This window comes from Ambystoma mexicanum, chromosome 3p (genome assembly GCF_040938575.1).
Source record: "Ambystoma mexicanum isolate Mex_15411 chromosome 3p, UKY_AmexF1_1, whole genome shotgun sequence".
Lineage (NCBI taxonomy): Eukaryota > Metazoa > Chordata > Amphibia > Caudata > Ambystomatidae > Ambystoma > Ambystoma mexicanum.
This window is the reverse complement of record NC_090925.1, coordinates 143,023,965-143,045,053: the sequence shown is the minus strand read 5'-3', so window position 1 is coordinate 143,045,053 and position 21,089 is coordinate 143,023,965.

Genomic DNA, 21,089 nt, shown 5'->3' with positions numbered 1-21,089 from the left:
TGCGCAATGTTTATGCATGGTTTGTTGTCATCACATCCCACGAGCTATGGCTGTTCTCCCTGTTCCCAGCTGCTCCTGGGAATTCCGCTTGTGATGGTTGTCCTTGAAGGCATTGGCACAGTTGGTCCAGTTGCCTTCCCTGAATTGGCAGTCAGTGCGGTCTGAGTATGGCCAGGCTGGCATCAATGGCCATGATGTCCAGCACCAGGCGGACTTGCAGTACGTCTCCAGTCTAGAATGGTGGAGACACATGGGAGGCTGCTTTAGAATGCTGATAGCTCTGCCCATGGTGCTCCTGGGGTGCATGTGGTACCTCTGGCATTGCTTCTTCTCTCTTGCTTTGGTCTTGTTATATGGCATCAGGAGTCATGTCTTCATTGGGCATCACTTATCACCTGTGAGGGAAAGGTGAAGGTGGGGCTCCTTCGCAGCACAGCAGATATCTGTCTGTAGGAAGGCACCTGTGACTCATGGCAGTGGTTGGGGTGTGAGGTGGATAGTGAGTGCTGCAAGTGCACGCATGTCTGGAGTGCAGACCTACCTTACAGAACAAAGTTCTTGTACCTCTCTTCGAAAATGTGTCTTGATACCAGTCTGTACTCCTATGTGCGAGCGCCATGTCCTAATCTAAGGAAACATTAGGCGCAGGTGGTGGTGAATCGTAGTCGTACCCTACACACAGCCTATATCTTGAGACTAGTTATTCGATGGTCGGGCGTGAACAGTCAGTGGTATCAATGATGAAGGAGAGCTTGGGCACTGCCAGAGATGCACTTCTGGCAGCTCAGATGCCGAGATGACATGTCCTGCAGCATGTGTGTGTGAGTTTCCACACTGCTCCTCATGGAGGGGCGCGACATGCCTGGGTCATCTCCAGTGACTGGTTGCAGTGAACCTGATACATAGGAGCATGTGCAGGGAGCGATTTTGGCTCTGCTGACATGGGACATGCCGTTCTGCTTTGGGACTGATGTCACATCTATCATGTTCCGGATGCCTTATTCAAGGTCCTTATTGAGGTAGTATCTCTGTAGGCATCAGGCTCTGCGTTGCTGCCCGTGTTATGTACTCGTGGAACTTTCTGTTCCTGTGTGCCCTGTTCCTGATGGGAACAGTAATATAACATGTGCATTTGCAAAGCACACGTTTTCCTGGAGGCTTCGTGGCGCTGGATAACAGAAGTGTATTGTCAGCCAACTCCATGGTACTCAATGTCTGCAAGTGATTCTGCGAGCTCCAGCATCTGGGCCCTCTGTGCCAGGGTGTGATGCTGTGCAAGCGTTTCGAGAGGTGACACAGGGGCATTAGTTGGGTAGTAGTGGGCGCAGCTGAGGTGCATGCGGTTTTTCTACTCTTTCGGGTATGGATGGCTCATGGGTGGGTCCGTTGATTCGTGCAGGTGTTCCCTTGTAAGGTGCGTGGATTGTCAATGCAATGAAAGTCTAACACGTGTTGCTTTTCACAATATGTTGCTGGAAATGGCCATTTTCAATGTTACTTTATCTTGTCACTTATGTTTATCTGTCATGATCAGTGCATTTTTGTATATTTTTCAGCCCTTCCCCTTTCCTTGTGGTAAACTGTCATTTGGATTTTGAGGTTTTGGTCTGGTGCAACATGTCCCTTAGTTTCCCTGTGCTAGTACAATGGCAGACATATTTTTTGCAACTCAGCATTTCATTGCGGGTGTGCTGTGTGCATTGAGTCAGTTCTTGGTTTGTCTGTGCATTATGAGTGTTTGTGGGTGTTCCTTTGGTAAATGTGGTCAGGGGATTACATTTGAGCCATGCGTGGCAAAGAGCCATTCAATGTTTGCAGTTGCTATTGTGTGTAGCATGTCCTCATTTGGCGCGGGCCCGTGTCTGTGGGCAGGTTAATATTGATGATTTGGTAGTTGCCAATTACTGCTTAGTCGCAGGTGGGTCACTCTGACATTCATTCAGTCGTCATTGGTCCTAGGGCAATTTCCCATTTTTTTGCTCTGACGCATATTGACCGATTCAGTTGTCACAAATTTGGGAAACTGTGGCCATCATTGTGAGTGTGGCGGTCCATAAACAAGGGTGCCAGTAAGCTTACTGGCACCCATGTTTCCGGGCCGTCATACTACGAGTCTGCCTGCCGGGGCTGCTGCGCCCGGCACGTCTGACCTGCCGGACGCAACGGCCTTCCGTGACAAGTGCTTCAGAGTCCCCATTCCCATGGAGTCCTATTACAAGTCCCTGCAGCACCGGGAAGTCAGGCGGCAGAGCCAGTGTATCGGGCTCAGCGGCAACCCACCGGTGGCACAGGCGGGTTACTGATGACCTCGCAATGAGGCCCATATGAGTTTCGTCAGCATGGCCCAATTTGCTTTGAAGACAACATAGATCCCTTGTCTAATTATCCATTCCTGGTTTTCAAACTCACACTTTGATGAGTGGTTTTCTTTATAGAGCTGCTGCTCTCGTCGCTTGGCAGGAGTGGCACACAGCTCCCGAGAGACCTCCGTGGGAAGCCGGGCAGATGTCTCTTTCTAGATGTAAAGAAAAAGTAAGACACGGAGGAGTAACCAATGCAAACACAAGAAAGGACATACTGCAAAATTACATATGTGAAGTTTTACAGTGCAGCACAGAAGACAACGTTCAAACCGTTCAGGAAAAAAGAAAACGATTTCAAATAATTGTTAAAGATGTCTGTAGTTTGAAGGTCCTGAGAAAATGCTCCCTTTGCTCCCTGAAAGGATGACCTCCTGCATGATCTACTGGGAATACATTATCAGATGTACAGCCTGACTTTACAGGGCTCTTAAGGTCTGCCTGGTACACATTGCTATGTGAATAGGGCAAACACACCTGTCCTTAGAACGTAAGGGTAAACACTGATAGCGAATGTGAGGGCAAGTGGGAGAATGCTGCATTAGAGAGACCCTGCGAGGGCAAGTGGGAGAATGCTGCACTAGAGAGACCCTGCGAGGGTAAGTGGGAGAATACTGCATTAGAGAGACCCTGCGAGGGCAAGCGGGAGAATGCAGAATGCTGCCTTAGAGAGACCCTGCGAGGGCAAGTGGGAGAATGCAGAATAGAATGCTGCATTAGAGAGACCCTGCGAGGGCAAGTGGGAGAATGCTGCATTAGAGAGACCCTGCGAGGGCAAGTGGGAGAATGCTGCATTAGGGAGACCCTGCAAGGGCAAGTGGGAGAATGCTGCATTAGAGAGACCCTGCGAGGGCAAGTGGGAGAATGCTGCATTAGAGAGACCCTGCGAGGGTAAGTGGGAGAATGCTGCATTAGAGAGACCCTGCGAGGGCAAGTGGGAGAATGCTGCACTAGAGAGACCCTGCAAGGGCAAGCGGGAGAATGCTGCATTAGGGAGACCCTGCGAGGGCAAGCTGGAGAATGCTGCATTAGAGAGATCCTGCGAGGGCAAGTGGGAGAATGCTGCATTAGAGAGACCCTGCGAGGGCAAGTGGGAGAATGCTGCATTAGAGAGACCCTGCAAAGGCAAGTGGGAGAATGCTGCATTAGAGAGACCCTGCGAGGGCAAGTGGGAGAATGCTGCATTAGAGAGATCCTGCGAGGGCAAGTGGGAGAATGCTGCATTAGAGAGACCCTGCGAGGGCAAGTGGGAGAATGCTGCATTAGCGAGACCCTGCCAAGGCAAGTGGGAGAATGCTGCATTAGGGAGACCCTGCGAAGGCTAGTGGGAGAATGCTGCATTAGAAAGACCCTGCAAAGGCAAGTGGGAGAATGCTGCATTAGGGAGACCCTGCGAGGGCAAGTGGGAGAATGCTGCATTAGAGAGACCCTGCGAGGGCAAGCTGGAGAATGCTGCATTAGAGAGATCCTGCGAGGGCAAGTGGGAGAATGCTGCATTAGAGAGACCCTGCGAGGGCAAGTGGGAGAATGCTGCATTAGAGAGACCCTCCGAAGGCAAGTGGGAGAATGCTGCATTAGGGAGACCCTGCGAGGGCAAGTGGGAGAATGCTGCATTAGAGAGACCCTGCAAAGGCAAGTGGGAGAATGCTGCATTAGAGAGACCCTTGCATGCTGCATAAAAAAGACCCTGCGAAGGCAAGTGGGAGAATGCTGCATTAGAGAGACCCTGCGAGGGAAAGTGGGAGAATGCTGCATTAGCGACACCCTTTGAGGGCAAGTGGGAGAATGCTGCATTAGAGAACCCTGCAAAGGCAAGTGGGAGAATGCTACATTAGAGAGACCCTGCCAGGGCAAGTGGGAGAATGCTGCATTAGAGAGACCCTGCGAGGGCAAGTGGGAGAATGCTGCATTAGGGAGACCCTGCCATGGCAAGTGGGAGAATGCTGCATTAGGGAGACCTTGCGAGGGCAAGTGGGAGAATGCTGCATCAGAGAGACCCTGCGAGGGCAAGTGGGAGAATGCTGCATTAGGGAGACCCTTGAGGGCAAGTGGGAGAATGCTGCATCAGAGAAACCCTGCGAGGGCAAGTGGGAGAATGCTGCATTCGAGAGACCCTGCGAAGGCAAATGGGATAATGCTGCATTAGAGAGACCCTGCAAGGGCAAGTGGGAGAATGCTGCATTAGGGAGACCCTGCCAGGGCAAGTGGGAGAATGCTGCATCAGAGAGACCCTGTGAGGCCAAGTGGGAGAATGCTGCATTAGGGAGACCCTGCGAGGGCAATTGGGAGAATGCTGCATTAGAGAGACCCTGTGAGGGCAAGTGGGAGAATGCTGCATTAGAGAGATCCTTTGAGGGCAAGTGGGAGAATGCCGCATTAGAGGGACCCTGCGAGGCCAAGTGGGAGAATGCTGCATTAGAGAGACCCTGCGAAGGCAAGTGGGAGAATGCTGCATCAGAGAGACCTTGCGAAGGCAAGTGGGAGAATGCTGCATTAGGGAGACCCTGCGAGGGCAATTGGGAGAATGCTGCATTAGAGAGACCCTGTGAGGGCAAGTGGGAGAATGCTGCATTAGAGAGATCCTGTGAGGGAAAGTGGGAGAATGCTGCATTAGAGGGACCCTGTGAGGGCAAGTGGGAGAATGCTGCATTAGAGAGACCCTGCGAAGGCAAGTGGGAGAATGCTGCATTAGGGAGACCCTGCGAGGGCAAGTGGGAGAATGCTGCATTAGAGAGACCCTGCAAAGGCAAGTGGGAGAATGCTGCATTAGAGAGACCCTGCGAGGGCAAGTGAGAGAATGCTGCATAAGAAAGACCCTGCAAAGGCAAGTGGGAGAATGCTGCATTAGAGAGACCCTTGCATGCTGCATAAGAAAGACCCTGCGAAGGCAAGCGGGTAAATGCTGCATTAGAGAGATCCTGCGAGGGCAAGTGGGAGAATGCTGCATTAGAGAGACCCTGCGAAGGCAAGTGGGATAATGCTGCTTTAGAGAGACCCTCTTGTTTGTGTGGGGTTGTCACCTACACACGATGTTCCTTCGTGCTACAAGCTTCACTACTCGAAGGTCATTGCTGTTTGTTGAGTACATTTCTCGGAAATCAAGAACCTATTCCAGGTTTGTTTTGTGTTGACATTGTAAATAGTCCTTGTAATCTTAGTATGGGCAATGCTGCAGGGCCTCCCAAAGCGAGGCAGGGTAACTGCTGTTACCATCAGCAGGCCTGGAGAGGGGCAGCCCAACCCCTCCCCCTCTCTGCTTCTCTCCTTTCCCCCAAGCCGAGGAGACGCGCAGTCTGTGCAACACAATGCTGAGGAAGGGTGAGCAGTCACCTCACCCTTCCTTCACGCACCAAGGTGCTAAGCACCTAAGGAAACCAACAGACAGGCAGGGAACAGGTTCAAAGACCTGCCCCCCCCGGGGGGCCAGATAGTCGTCTATCTGGCCGGGGGCTGAAACATAACAGCCCCCACTAGTATACATATCAAAGACCCAGAGCTTCCCTGGGTCTTATAAATACAGAGCGGCTTGCTCTGAGAAAACACAAAAAGTTTGTGGACCCTGAACGGGGACCCAAACACACAGGAGGTGCACTGTTTACTCAGTGTCTTCCAAACATTTGCTTCTTTAGCAAACTCTGAAGTTCGCTGTATTCGCAGCGTCTTTACTTTCCTGTGAGCATTGTACTGCTCATGAACTTGCGCGGCCGGGAGACGAGCGGTGCGTTTTAAACAAACAAATACAGAAGCGGGGAGTTTCCACTTACCAGCGCGAATGAAGAAACCTGCAGCGAAGCCCGGCAGAGGCAGTCTCTTCAAGAAAGCGTGTCAATTTCCAAGGTAAGCCGCCTCGCCGGGCGTCGAACACCCGATGGGAACACTGTTTCTAATCGCGAACAAACAAAATAAACATCCGCTAGACAGCCGCGTTCCCCGGCGGATCTCGACCGCGCGCAGCATGTTTTATTTACTGTAAAGCAGCGAATTTGAAAACACAGAAGCCGTGAGGAAACCCCGGGCCGGGGGACATTATTCTTAGTATATAACGAAAGCCTGAAACAGGCTCCTGCTTGATTCACAAACATAGACTTTGTCCCGTGTTATATTAATTGTTTCTGGCATACAACGATTGGGTGATTCTGAAAACCCAGGCCAAAAGCGGGCACGCACAAATTGTTACAACTAACTGCTCCCAAAAATACAGGCATGACATTTGATGGGAAGTAAAACAGAATAAATCCTTTGTGGACAACATTAAGCAGTTACCCAACACAGGTAACGCCATTCCCAATTTCATTGGGTCAAATAGCACAGCGAGCAGAGCTCGCACCTTGACACCCATGCAGAACCTACTGACCCAAGTTTGAATCCCGTCTGGGGAAAACTCAGCCTTTTTTGACTCATAGCACTATTTAAATGCCAAATTATACTACAAACAAGCGCATGACAGCCGTTGCAATTGCACAGAAATTAGAAAACTGAATTCTGACATCTATACAGAGACTGCTGACATGGGTGAAAATCCCGAGAGGGTGGCCAAACACAGCCTTTTCAATATTTCCCCGTTTTTAATCAAAACAGGCTGAAAGGAAAGCATGGGTCCCAAACGAAAATCACGGGAACCCAAAACACCAGCACAGAAGCCAAAATCGCCCTACCTGCTGGCAGCCATTGAGGCAGCAGAACACTACAGTTGGGCCTGGGTAAGGGAAAACATGTACGCCTACCAAAGGATGGGACCCCCTCACCACCCAGCCAGGATGACGTCATACCTCCGTCAAAGAGACAGAAATTGACAGATTGCCCTAGAAAAGGTAACAAAAAACTGGCAAAATTGTGTGATAATATGTCAGAAATGCAACAGATATTGCGGGAAATGAGGGAGAAACAAGTTCCCCAAACAGGGGATCAGGGACCCACAAATCACAATAGAACCCTTGAACCTATCATATTGGTGACCCCCCTGCACCAGCAACAACCCAGATAACAGCCCCAGCCACACCAGTGACACAGCGCCAACAATGCCAGCAGCAGCTAGCACAACTGCTCCAGCAGCAGCCACGGCAGACCCAACAGGTGCTTTAAAAGCATTGGCAACCCCCAGTACAGAAACAGTGGGGCAATCTGGGCAATCTAACAGCAACCCAGACATAGCAAAGATCTGCTATGCCCAATTAGAATTAAAATTTAAATCCTTTTCAGAATGGAATATTGAATAGATATAAAAGATGCCTAGCATGAATATTGATACCACAATCAAAGAAGCCATATGGGCCAAAGAATTCATAGAAATATTTTCACTGATAGAAGCCCAACGCAAAGGGAAGGATGCCTTCAGGGATCCTAAAAAGATAGAAGAGAAAGCCATAGCCAGAAACACCCAGGTAGAACTGAATTGGGACAACTGGCTGCAGGCTTTCGCCATCTTGGCAACAAATATATGAGGAGAAATTTCCTAATGATGGCAGAAAACGATGGGCTTACATGGAAAAAATAAGAGAAGTGAAAATCGCTCAGAAAGGGAAGACCTGGCTAGCATATGATATCAGATTTAGGAGCAGCATGTCAGAGAGGCCAGCCATAGAATGGGACGAGCTCCAAAATGATTTATATATGTTAAACCCTCAGCCTCCAGCAGAAGAAGAGGCACCACAGAACTCCTCCAAATATAATAAAAATACTCAAGGTCCCAGAAACAACGATAATGACAAGCACAAAAAGGGCGAACAGCCTTTTCGGAAGAACCAGCCATCGGCGGCGAGGTCTAATACCCACAGGCAGAACAAACACCACTCTGCGCACCTTGGAAAGGAATGCTGGTACAAACACGGTTGCACAAACTGCAACGGCGACCATGCAGCAAGCAACTGCACCAGACTGCCAGCCAAAAATTCAAAAGATTAGCAACAACCATTCCTCTATAAACCCAAGACTGGCACCAGGCAGAACCCCCATCAACCCAAACAATTTTAGAGAAGCACTAACCAACTACCCAGGCAGGGAAGCCAGCGAGGCAATCTGGCTGGGCTTTACCAAGGGCTTTAGCATCCCCTTTAAGGGTACAGGGTCACATAACATCCCATTGAACTTAAAGTCGGCCAAGAACCCCCTGATGGCCAAACTGGACAGTATCCTGTGCCCTATTCGAGCAATTCAGCTCTTTTTCCAATGGGCTTTTCAGAAAGAGAGACCAGGGACCAAAGTGGTACACTACCTAGATGATTTCATGGTTATGGGCCCAGCAAACTCAGAAGAATGCCATGGGGCCCTGTTGAAACTAGAAAGAATGGCTGCACAGTGGGGCATACCTCTAGCAATAGAAAAAACTACCAAACCAGCCACCAAGATAATTTTCCTAGGCATTGAGATTGACTCTGCACAAGGACTATGCAAGATCCCGAAAGCAGAAAATGCAGAACACCTGGAGAAAATACAAGCCCTGACATTAAAAGACAAGGGCACAGTTAAAGAAATTCAATCATTAGCAGGCAGTCTTAACTTCGCTGCCAGAATAATCCCTCAAGGGAGGGTATTTTCCAGAAGTCTGGAACTTAAAACCAAATCACTCACCAAACCCCAGCTACACATCCGAATAGGCGCACAGGTGAAACAAGATCTGGAAATTTGGGGGAATTGCCTCAAAGATTTCAACGGGACCTCGCTTTGGCAAACGCCTTTGAATACATGGACAAAAAGGGTCCTTTTCACCGATGCAGCCGGGAGCAAGGGGTTTGGAGCCATACTAGACACAGAGTGGGTGGCAGAACACTGGCCCAACTCATGGCAACAGGCAGGGTGGACTAAAGACATCACCCTCTTAGAAATATTTCCCATCTGGCTAACATTATACATCTGGGGCAGGCAGATAGCTAACACGGAACTCTTGGTCTGGTGCAACAACATGGCAGTAATATGCTCCATAAACAGAAGGTCTACCAAATGCCCTTTAGTACTAAAAGCCCTACGAGCCATCACAGCACTCACACTACAAGAAAACATTGTGTTCAAAGCAAAGCACATCGCTGGGGCAGATAATAACATTGCAGATGCGATATCCCGCTATCAGTGGCCAAGATTCCGGGAGCTAGCGCCGCACGCCCGGGAACAGATGACGCCAATACCAGCAGAATGCGGGAAAATTATAGGAAATCAAAAAATAACGGCATCAACGCCAGCGCCAGAGAGCCCAGGCCAGGATGCCCAACAAGAACCAGGCGCCTCAAAAACGGGTGCCAACAAAATAACGGCATCAACGCCTGCACCAGAGAGCCCAGTCGGAATGCCCAACAAGAACCAGGCGTCTCAAAAACGGATTCCAACAAAATAACGGCATCAACGCCAGTGCCAGAGAGCCAAAGCCGGGATGTCCAACAAGAACCAGGCACCTCATAAGACGGGTGCCGACAACTCCCTAGGCTTCCTCACAGAGATGGCAGGAAAAGCGCTGGCAAGCACCACCGCACACAGTACAATAAGTGCTTACAAACAGTATTTAAAGCCACAGGCGTAAACCACGTAGAGTGAATAACGATTAAAGACATAGAAATATTTTTAAAATGGGCGCATGAACAGGGCTTTAAGAGAGATTGGGCGAAAAGACACTTAGTTGCAATCTCATATTTCTCAAAAATACAGGGTGATTCAGACCCCACCCAAAGCGCCCTCATTTCTTACGCTTTGAAAGGTTGGGGCAGAATAGGCGGCCCCCAGGTGGACACCCGCCGCCCCCTTCTTTAGAACAAACTGGTACAAATTGCAAACCAGCTGAAAGCCATATGCTGGCATCCGTATGAGATCTTATTGTTCAAAGCAGCTTTATTCCTGGTATACCTCAGGGCTTTCCGTGTGGGAGAACCCATTGACTCCAGCACCAAGGCCAACAACTGTCTGGGCGTCATGGAGGTCAGGGTGAGACGGGAGAGCGTCAGCATAGAAATCCAACAATCAAAAACGGGGGTCAAAAGAACCATCAACATTTGTGATATTAATGAGGCAGTAAACTGCCCGGTATGTATTACCAACCGCTATTACACACAAAGACCCAAGGTTTGGGGGAGGTTTTTGATCCACAAGGACGCCTCGGCACTTAGCCGCTACCAATTCAAAAGAAGTACTGATGAAAGAAATCAAAAATGCAGGGTCGGACCCCAAGGGTTTTGGCATCCACGCCTTCAGAATGGGTGTCGCCACCTCAGCATGGCAAAGAGTTTTAACTCCTCAACAACTAAATAACATAGGGGGTTGGAAGTCAGATTATTACAAAAGATAAATCAGACCACAGCTAACATAGCCAGCCACCCCACTTTTTCTTTCTCCCTCCCTTCATACAGAAACACCAGGCGAAGGGAGGACCACTCTCCAATCAGCAAGGATAGTCAGCCACTCTTTTATTTTCAGGACGGGCCGACGGGCAGAGGAGACCAAAGAAAGGCCGCCTTTCAGAAACACCATTTCCTCATGACAGGGATACAGAGGCCCACGATGGGCAGAAATCCACGAAACACTAGCAGAGCTGGTCGCATACAGCGACCCGCCAGAATTTCTGGTCACACACCTAGGGGGCAATGACCTAGTGTCCATTAGAAGGAGAAATTTATGTGAGGACATGTGTTCCTCCCTCGCAGGCATCTCACACAATTGGAAAGGAATGGAAACATACTTCTCAGCCATCCTACCCAGAAAGAAAGGGCAAGGGGCCAACTGCTACAAAGCTGTAGACATTTCTGGAAGAAAACTCAACAGGGGGCTTGAAAAATTATGTATAGCAAGAGGACTGGGCTTCATAAAGCATCCGGCCATTATACTGGGTGACCCAGACCTTTTTCACAAAGACGGCACCCATCTATCAAAACAGGGCATGGAACATTTCTTTCCAGAAATCACAGCATTCTAAGCTCCAGTGGTTTGCCAGTAGGAGATACTTTTGGGGGAACGCGGTCAGCCGTCAACCTGCCCACGTGTGGCGGCACGGGCCAGAGGGGGTAACCTCAGGACCCGGTACCCAAAAGTATGTTACTATCATGATATGTGATTATTGTTATCTCCATAACCATATCTGTACAATAAAAACCTACGGCCTTTTATTACCAACACTTGACAAACAATCTGTGAGCCAATTTATTCTGGGTGAGGACAAGGGATTGGCTAACAAATGTATGCATGCATATGGGTTCAGCAGTTATTATGCACACAACTCTCTGGCACAGCTTTAGAGCCTGTCACACACCACGAGACAGCAAAACAAAGCTGCTTCTTTGCAGCGCTTTGTTGCCGAACTGACATTACGTGATGGAAAACCAAACAAACATTGAGGTATAGTAAGGAGAGAACACAACACAAACTGGTTTTCACTGTTGCTCTAGGCAGTTGAAGAGTCGTTATGTATGGGCGTTTACAACGGGCTCTTTGTAACCAATCAAATGCCGAAAACAGGCCTGACCAGTGAGGTCTAAATTTAGATGACTTCAATGTGACCACCTTAGCTTTGATTTTGGCAATATAGCAAGCAACGCACCCCGACCACCCGCCAACCCAACAACCTGAAAATGAAAACACCTCACGGTTCCCCACCAGGTGATGACCGTAGTCAGGGTTATTAGTGGGCGGGGGCTAGCTGACGTGGAGCCCGGCAGTCTCTGAAAAAAAATGTCTCTGAGAAAAGGTCGCTGCAGGGGCTCGCTAAAGTCCCCAATAGCCACAGCCGACGAGGCCGCCTTTTTTATCGAAAGCTTGAAGCTCTTGCTTTTCTTCCATAATTGGGGCACTGGCCCTCCCCCACGCCGTGCCTGGCAGCGTCAGCGCAATAAGTATGGAAGAAAAGCCAAGATTGCTTAAAGCCAAGCCTTTATTTCCAAAGTCTGAAGCTCTCCATTTGCCAGGCATCCCTTCAACTAAGAGATGCAGGATCACCGTCCCTGGGGAGCGAGGGTCATAATCCCCACATCTCTTAGTGAAAGGGATGCCTGACGGTGGTCAGCACTACAATTAAGGGGAAAACGTGTAATGAAGCCCCCTGCTAGACATCCCTTTATCTCAGAGATGCGACCCAGGTGAGAGGGTGATGCTCGCTGCAAAATATGCCAGGTGTCGACGAAGAAATCCGAAAATGGAGGAGGCACCCCGATAACCCGGGCGGTGTCCTCCTCCTAAATCTCCCTCCCCCTCCTCAAAGGAGGGGAGGAAGGGCAGAGCGCGGCAAAGCAGGGAAAGCCCGCGGAAATGAGAAGAGCGCGGCAAAGGGGGAGAAAAAGCCCGCGGAAGGGGGACAATGGAAAGGGGCGGAGTTATCCCCCTTTAAAGCAGGCGGGTTCCCACTGCAGGCATCATCCAGCCTTGGCGTGGGACGCCCGCCTGCCACCGAGGACTTCGTTTTTCCACCCACCCACCCTACAAATAAGGACAAGCAGGAGGCCTGACCGTCGACGTCGCAGGACGGCAGGCGATGTGGCGGTGTTTGGGCAACCAAACACAAGAGACAGACTCCGGATGAGCCAGGAGAAAGCGGGAAGGGTCTTCGCCCTTTCCAGACCAGCGCCCCTTGGGAGCCTAAAACGGCAGGGGCGTCTGGGGGGAACAACAAGGGCTCAGCTTCCCCCAAGGAAACGGCACTCTCCCCGCCCACAGATACCTGCAGGGGCAGGCGAGGCTCAGGCGCAAAGGGTTGGGAGAGTTGGGCCTATGATGGACTTTTGGAAAGCAAGGGGGAAGCATGTTTTGGACATGGAGCGGTCGCCGCATCTTCCAAAGTATTTCCACTAATGTGTGCAGTATGTTTTATGATTTTGTGGAAAATAAATCTGCGGCCTTTTATGCCAAAAAACTAAGCAAGGCTCATGTCACGCTTTTCTGGGGGGGAAAAGGAGGAATGAGCTATTGCTATGTAAGGGGTCCAAAATGGACGGATGCACGGGTTATTGCCTGGCGGGGGTCGCCTGCCGCATGTTAGGCCACCTCCATTGTGTAGGTCACGCCCCCTTAAAGAACCCCGGCTCAATTACACAAGCCAATGAATCGCCTGGCCGTAGTAGGGGTGCAGATGCGATTGAAGCCTCCAGAGCCTCGGCTGTGTTGCTTTACAGGGGTCGAGTTGGCATGGCTGCTGCTTGTCGTTCTACATTGCCAGGTGCAGTAGCGGCTGGGGACTTTTGAAGTGGGGGGGGGGGTGTACATTTGAACAAAATTACAGTGAGCGACCGTGCATGATTTTAGTTTTCTTAATAATGAGTTCAAATGTTGCACTTCGCATCACATTATTTTGTGAAAAATTTCCATAACATCTTTTCGGAAAATGGACACATGAACAATTCAGGTGCCACACAGTCACACACAGCACCCAGGATCAGTTTGCAACATATTTTAATGCTGGCTGTGCCAGGTGTGCAGGAAGGACATTGCCAGTGTAAAACATGTTCCATGCTGCTTGTTGCAGCAGTCTTTGCTCCATGCCATGTCTCTTGCTCCTTGCCCAGTTCCATGGGCACTGGGTGTGTTCTCTTTGCACAACCCTCTATTGCACTCCGTAAACCCTTTACATATGTGAACACAAAACAGTACTAATGGGTCGGTATAACAAGGAAGATTATTTCATTTCTCGTTTTAAGAGATTCCAAACGCATTAGAAGACATTTACTATTTATTCCGCAGACACAAATGCACCGAAAACAGTCAGATTTTCACCGCGATGTCTTCTGCAGGCGACATTCTTTCATTTCTTTTTTCATCAGCACGTTCAAACCGGCACACACAGACATTTCACATGGGAGACACTGACGTGTGCACATTAACACCCACTCACTGCCGACCCATAGACCTGCTGTGCCTATGAAATGCTCAAGAGACCCGGAGGGGTTATTCGGGGAACAACAGACTACACACACTACATACACGGAACACATATTATACGTGTAGACTAAGCACAGTTACATATGCCGGGTTCAAAAGAAATGGTCATAAAGTCTACGAAGATGGGAAACACGGACAACGCCTCATAAAAAGGCAAAGTCAGCACCCAACAAACATCTAAAATGCATGTTTCTCACTTACCTCTGTCTCTCACTTACCTCTGTCTCTCACTCACCTCTGTCTCTCACTCACCTCTATCTCCCACTCACCTCTGTCTCTCACTGACCACTGTCTCTCACTGACCGCTGTCTCTCACTTACCTCTGTCTCTCACTGACCTCTGTCTCTCACTCACCTCTGTCTCTCACTGACCTCTGTCTCTCACTTACCTCTGTATCTCACTCACCTCTGTCTCTCACTCACCTCTGTCTCTCACTTACCTCTGTCTCTCACTCACCTCTGTCTCTCACTTACCTCTCTCACTTACCTCTGTCTCTCACTCACCTCTGTCTCTCACTTACCTCTGTCTCTCACTCACCTCTGTCTCTCACTGACCTCTGTCTCTCACTCACCTCTGTCTCTCACTCACCTCTGTCTCTCACTTACCTCTGTCTCTCACTGAGCTCTGTCTATCACTCACCTCTGTCTCTCACTCACCTCTGTCTTTCACTTACCTCTGTCTCTCACTCACCTCTGTCTCTCACTGACCTCTGTCCCTCACTTACCTCTGTCTCTCACTCAGGGGAGTTGCTAGGTCTGGAAAAGACCCGGGGCTAAGCTGATGTCGGAACTGTTGGGACTGGGGGCTAGCTAGTCTTTTGGCTGTAGCTCCAGAGATTCTATCCGGGGCTACAACCAAAAGATCAGGGGCTATAGCCCCCTTAGCCCCCCCCTAGCAACGCCCCTGCTCTCACCGACCTCTGTCTTTCACTCACCTCTGTCTCTCACTTACCTCTGTTTCTCACTTACCTCTGTGTCTCACTCACCTCTGTCTCTCACTTACCTATGTCTCTCACTGACCTCTGTCTATCACTGACCTCTGTCTCTCACTCACCTCTGTCTCTCACTTACTTCTGTCTCTCACTGACCTCTGTCTCTCACTCACCTCTGTCTCTCACTTACCTCTGTCTCTCACTCACCTCTGTCTCTCACTGACCTCTGTCTCTCACTTACCCCTGTCTCTCACTGACCTCTGTCTATCACTGACCTCTGTCTCTCACTCACCTCTGTCTTTCACTTACCTCTGTCTCTCACTGACCTCTGTCTATCACTCACCTCTGTCTCTCACTCACCTCTGTCTCTCACTTACCTCTGTCTCTCACTCACCTCTGTCTCTCACTGACCTCTGTCTCTCACTTACCCCTGTCTCTCACTGACCTCTGTCTATCACTGACCTCTGTCTCTCACTCACCTCTGTCTTTCACTTACCTCTGTCTCTCACTAACCTCTGTCTCTCACTGACCTCTGTCTCTCACTGACCTCTGTCTATCACTCACCTCTGTCTCTCACTCACCTCTGTCTTTCACTTACCTCTGTCTCTCACTCACCTCTGTCTCTCACTGACCACTGTCTCTCACTTACCTCTGTCTCTCACTGACCTCTGTCTCTCACTCACCTCTGTCTCTCACTCACCTCTGCCTCTCACTTACCTCTGTCTCTCACTCACCTCTGTCTCTCACTTACCTCTGTCTCTCACTGACCTCTGTCTATCACTCACCTCTGTCTCTCACTCACCTCTGTCTTTCACTTACCTCTGTCTCTCACTCACCTCTGTCTCTCACTGACCTCTGTCTCTCACTTACCTCTGTCTCTCACTCAGGAGAGTTGCTAGGTCTGGAAAAGACCCGGGGCTAAGCTGATGTCGGAACTGTTGGGACTGGGGGCTAGCTAGTCTTTTGGCTGTAGCTCCAGAGATTCTATCCGGGGCTACAACCAAAAGATCAGGGGCTATAGCCCCCTTAGCCCCCCCCTAGCAACGCCCCTGCTCTCACCGACCTCTGTCTCTCACTCACCTCTGTCTCTCACTTACCTCTGTTTCTCACTTACCTCTGTGTCTCACTCACCTCTGTCTCTCACTTACCTCTGTCTCTCACTGACCTCTGTCTATCACTGACCTCTGTCTCTCACTCACCTCTGTCTCTCACTTACTTCTGTCTCTCACTCACCTCTGTCTCTCACTGACCTCTGTCTCTCACTCACCTCTGTCTCTCACTTACCTCTGTCTCTCACTCACCTCTGTCTCTCACTGACCTCTGTCTCTCACTTACCCCTGTCTCTCACTGACCTCTGTCTATCACTGACCTCTGTCTCTCACTCACCTCTGTCTTTCACTTACCTCTGTCTCTCACTAACCTCTGTCTATCACTCACCTCTGTCTCTCACTCACCTCTGTCTCTCACTTACCTCTATCTCTCACTCACCTCTGTCTCTCACTGACCTCTGTCTCTCACTTACCTCTGTCTCTCACTTACCTCTGTCTCTCACTCACCTCTGTCTCTCACTGACCTCTGTCTCTCACTTACCTCTGTCTCTCACTCAGGAGAGTTGCTAGGTCTGGAAAAGACCCGGGGCTAAGCTGATGTCGGAACTGTTGGGACTGGGGGCTAGCTAGTCTTTTGGCTGTAGCTCCAGAGATTCTATCCGGGGCTACAACCAAAAGATCAGGGGCTATAGCCCCCTTAGCCCCCCCCCTAGCAACGCCCCTGCTCTCACCGACCTCTGTCTCTCACTCACCTCTGTCTCTCACTTACCTCTGTTTCTCACTTACCTCTGTGTCTCACTCACCTCTGTCTCTCACTTACCTCTGTCTCTCACTGACCTCTGTCTATCACTGACCTCTGTCTCTCACTCACCTCTGTCTCTCACTTACTTCTGTCTCTCACTCACCTCTGTCTCTCACTGACCTCTGTCTCTCACTCACCTCTGTCTCTCACTTACCTCTGTCTCTCACTCACCTCTGGCTCTCACTGACCTCTGTCTCTCACTTACCCCTGTCTCTCACTGACCTCTGTCTATCACTGACCTCTGTCTCTCACTCACCTCTGTCTTTCACTTACCTCTGTCTCTCACTGACCTCTGTCTATCACTCACCTCTGTCTCTCACTCACCTCTGTCTCTCACTTACCTCTATCTCTCACTCACCTCTGTCTCTCACTCACCTCTGTCTCTCACTTACCTCTGTCTCTCACTGACCTCTGTCTCTCACTCACCTCTGTCTCTCACTGACCTCTGTCTATCACTCACCTCTGTCTCTCACTCACCTCTGTCTTTCACTCACCTCTGTCTCTCACTCACCTCTGTCTCTCACTGACCTCTGTCTCTCACTTACCTCTGTCTCTCACTGACCTCTGTCTCTCACTCACCTCTGTCTCTCACTTACCTCTGTCTCTCACTTACCTCTGTCTCTCACTCACCTCTGTCTCTCACTTACCTCTGTCTCTCACTGACTTCTGTCTGTCACTGACCTCTGTCTCTCACTCACCTCTGTCTCTCACTGACCTCTGTCTCTCACTCACCTCTGTCTCTCACTTACCTCTGTCTCTCACTCACCTCTGTCTCTCACTGACCTCTGTCTCTCACTTACCTCTGTCTCTCACTGACCTCTGTCTATCACTGACCTCTGTCTCTCACTCACCTCTGTCTCTCACTGACCTCTGTCTATCACTGACCTCTGTCTCTCACTCACCTCTGTCTTTCACTCACCTCTGTCTCTCACTCACCTCTGTCCCTCACTGACCTCTGTCTCTCACTTACCTCTGTCTCTCACTCACCTCTGTCTCTCACTGACCTCTGTCTCTCACTTACCTCTGTCTCTCACTGACCTCTGTCTATCACTGACCTCTGTCTCTCACTCACCTCTGTCTCTCACTGACCTCTGTCTATCACTGACCTCTGTCTCTCACTCACCTCTGTCTTTCCCTTACCTCTGTCTCTCACTTACCTCTGTCTCTCACTCACCTCTGTCTCTCACTTACCTCTGTCTCTCACTGACCTCTGTCTCTCACTCACCTCTGTCTCTCACTGACCTCTGTCTCTCACTTACCTCTGTCTCTCACTCACCTCTATCTCTCACTCGCCTCTGTCTCTCACTCACCTCTGTCTCTCACTTACCTCTGTCCCTCACTCACCTCTGTCCCTCACTCACCTCTGTCTCTCACTTACCTCTATCTCTCACTCACCTCTGTCTCTCACTCACCTCTGTCTCTCACTGACCTCTGTCTCTCACTTACCTCTGTCTCTCACTCAACTCTGTCTCTCACTCACCTCTATCTCTCACTCACCTCTGTCTCTCACTGACCTCTGTCTCTCACTTACCTCTGTCTCTCACTCACCTCTGTCTCTCACTCACCTCTGTCTCTCACTTACCTCTGTCCCTCACTCACCTCTGTCCCTCACTCAACTCTGTCTCTCACTCACCTCTATCTCTCACTGACCTCTGTCTCTCACTTACCTCTGTCTCTCACTCACCTCTGTCTCTCACTCACCTCTGTCTCTTACTTACCTCTGTCTCTCACTGACCTCTGTCTATCACTGACCTCTGTCTATCACTGACCTCTGTCTCTCACTTACCTCTATCGCTCACTTACCTTTATCTCTGCAGCAGCAGTCTGTCACGAAAGGAAACAATGATGCCAGTAGAGCCGGCTCCTGTGCCCTGGCGGAGTTCTTTTCTTTATTTCTTCAGGTCAGGCTCGAATTTCATCACGCACCGACGGCATGGCCTGTGGATAGAAGCCAATCCAGCCTCCAGTTTTTGTTGCAGGCTCCTGTCCATCCTCTCTCTCCAGTGTGCTGGCGAGAGAGTGGAAATGAGTAGGCCCCGCTCAGGAGGCCTGGTAAGAGGAGAGCAAGGAAAAACACACACACACACACGGCATTCGTAGTATGCCTGGAACTGCCTTCCTCGTGGCAGGGCCTTTATTTCCTTTGCGCCTGATGTCACCGCGTTAGCGGGACGTCAGGCGTACATAACATTCCTCCTTTTTTCCAACAACTTTGATCAAACACGCTATGCATATCTCTACTTGCTAAACAACTGTAACCGACTGGGCAGTCTAGTCCAACACAGATAATCATACTATTCTTTGGAGTCCTCCTATCACTCATAGTCTTTGAGTTTCACTGGGGCTCTTAGTGCTGCCCTCTTAACATAGCACCCACCTCTAGGGCCCGTCCCCGGACCTGTGTCCTGTGGTGGCTCACCTTCCTTACTTGGAGACGACTCATCTGGACCACCCAGCAGTTCATCTGTTTCATGCCCCAGGGACGACTCGGTCTCGGATTGGTGGTTCTCCTCCTCAACTGGCGGACTTATTTCCTCCGAGAGCTGCTGGTCCCCATCAGTCCACATTTGTCGTGGCACGTTCTTGAACCATGAGGCGTTTCTGGTGATCTGGCGCTGCCCTCGTGCTGCCGTTCTCATGGTTCCTTGTCATCAAGTTACAGTCCAGGGAACCAATCATACTGTGTGTCCAGCTTTGTTTTCGAGGGGTTTAGCACCACCAACACTTGATCCCCTATTGGTGTCTGGATTTCTTTGCATGCTTCCTTATGCTCATGTGCTCATTTGCAGTGATACTCCTTTGGTGGGTGCGATTGCTGTCGTAGGTGTCTGTGCCCCTGCTTGGGTGGTGTGGATTGGATGAGTTTATCATTGTCCCATAAATGATATCTGCCGGTGGTAACCCTGTGGTGCTGTGGGGTGTAACTCGATAGTTCCTTAGAAAACGGTACAGGTCCATCCTCCAGGGGCGGGAGTGTGCTCGCGATAGACGTAGCACCTTGTTGAGGGTACGCATGAACCTCTCTGCGTGGCCATTGGCTTGTGGCCATATCGGCGTAATGTGGTGGAACTGGATGTTGAGGTCATCTAAGTACTTTTTGATTTCCGCACCCTGGAGGGGTGTTCCATTGTCACTTCTGATGCGTCGCGGCAGGCCATGGGTAGCAAAGATCTTTTCGAGGGCTGGTATTACCATGTCTGCAGATGTGGATGATACAATTTCTACCTCCGGGTATCGTGAGTGGTCATCGATTGCCACTAGCAAATACGTGCCCTTCTGGACCGTGCAAAAGTCAATGCTGATTGCGTCCCATCTTGAGGATCCCCGCTCTGCCACCTGAATGGGTTTGGGGTACGGTGGTGCACTTGTGATCTGGCACGGGAGGCAGGCCGTTATGAGTTGTTCCACCTTGGTGTCGAGGGTTGGGAACCACACTCGGTGTCTGATCTTGGCTTTCGTCTTGACCATACCTTGGTGGCCTTCGTGGGCCAATGCTATGATTCTGTCTTGTAGGCTGTTGGGGATCACAGTCTGTGCTCCTCTCAGGATTAGACCTTACGTGGTGACTGACAGGTCTTGTCGTACCGGGAACATGCCCATGAGGAAGTCTTTAGCTTCCGGTGTGCGGTTGTGTACGTTTTTGAGAAAAGACTTCCACTCGCCTGATATGATGGAATCTTTGACCAGGTCGCAATAGGGGTCGGTTTGGGTGGCTTCTACAATGTCCTCAATGCCGACCGCTTTGGGTTTCATCGTGTAGATGACCTGGCAGATGTGCTCCTCAGTCTCCTCTGCCACGTTCACTTCCTTTGGCGTTGCGGCCCTCGGGTGCCTGGACAGGAAGTCCGCGGGGTTGCTGGTTCCTGGTTGGTACATTAGCTCAAATTCATATTGTTGTAAGTGTAGCAGCCATTTCCCTATACTGGCCGGGGAAGTGCGCAGAGGATTCTGTGAAGATAGGGATGACGGGCTTCTGGTCCGTGTATGCTTTGAACCTCCTCCCATATAAGTAAATGTGAATATTTGGCAGCCCACAGTACTGCGATGGCTTCTTTTTCAATATGTGAGTACTGTTGTTCGGTTGAAGTCAGTGCACGGGATGCATAGGT